Consider the following 1185-nt stretch of genomic DNA (forward strand, 5'->3'; position numbering starts at 1 on the left):
CAAAACGGGCCCGGCTGTAGAATATCGCGAGGTTTTCACACCAATGACGTCACATGTACACTAACAGGGAAATGCATTTTTTATTAACAAATATGATGTCATATTTGCTTTATTACAAGATGGAATTGATTCAAAAAGTACAACATATTTTCTTATACAACTGATAATATTACTAGGAAAATACCATATTCATGTCAAGAAATGGGCCAAAGCTAAGCCAAATTTTGAACATTTTATAAAGGAGATTAAACAATACGGTACTACATTATGTATCATTAAAAACAGAAAAGCAAAAAAAACATATGAAGCAGTAAATAACTTTCAATTGATTGAATAAAAGTTTTATTTCTTAATTAATATTATCTTACCTTTTTTTCTTTACCCCTGCCATTTATATATACTTTGTATTACTGAGATAATTTCTCTCATTTTAGTTTATTTATTTTTGTTTTGTTCATATTTGTTGTGAGATGTATTCTCCTGTACTAAGTTTGTACATATTTACAATAAAAAAGAAGAAAAAAAAGTATTAATAATGCTTGAACAGTAACAGAAAGGCATTAATACTTTTTTAGAATTACACAAAAGACTGAGCGAACAATCAAATTGCATACACTCACAATCTTTCCATTCTCGTTAATAATACAACATAAATAAATAAATAAATAAATAAATAAATAAATAAATAAATAAATAAATAAATAAATAACAAAAATTACCAAAAAATAAATGCTAAAGAAGCTTAAGTAGTAGGGGAGTTAAAGTTCTCAAAATATGAAACCCAAATCATCTAATTATGAGTATAAATATCTTGCTTTTTGGCTTTTCATCTCTCTTAATGTCTTCAAATACATCACAAATTCTTCTTTAAACACCACTAGTCTTGGGGGAATTTTAAAATGCATTTTTTATAAAATGCACCATATTGTCCTGTTTTTTATTTTTTATTTTTTGTTTTTTGCAAGAATTTAGTCATTATGGAAATGTAATTTTATTATCTAAAACTAGGTAAGCAAACATAAATATTTTATTTTGTATTGACTTTAATTTATATACTGTAATTGATTCTTAAACGTCTCTTCTTTATTATTATTCTTTCTTTCTTTCTTTCTTTCTTTCTTTCTTTCTTTCTTTCTTTCTTTCTTTCTTTCTTTCTTCTTTCTTTTTTTCTCTCTGTTGTATCTT

The sequence above is a fragment of the Danio aesculapii genome, chromosome 1, assembly GCF_903798145.1.
Source record: "Danio aesculapii chromosome 1, fDanAes4.1, whole genome shotgun sequence".
In the NCBI taxonomy this organism is placed as follows: domain Eukaryota; kingdom Metazoa; phylum Chordata; class Actinopteri; order Cypriniformes; family Danionidae; genus Danio; species Danio aesculapii.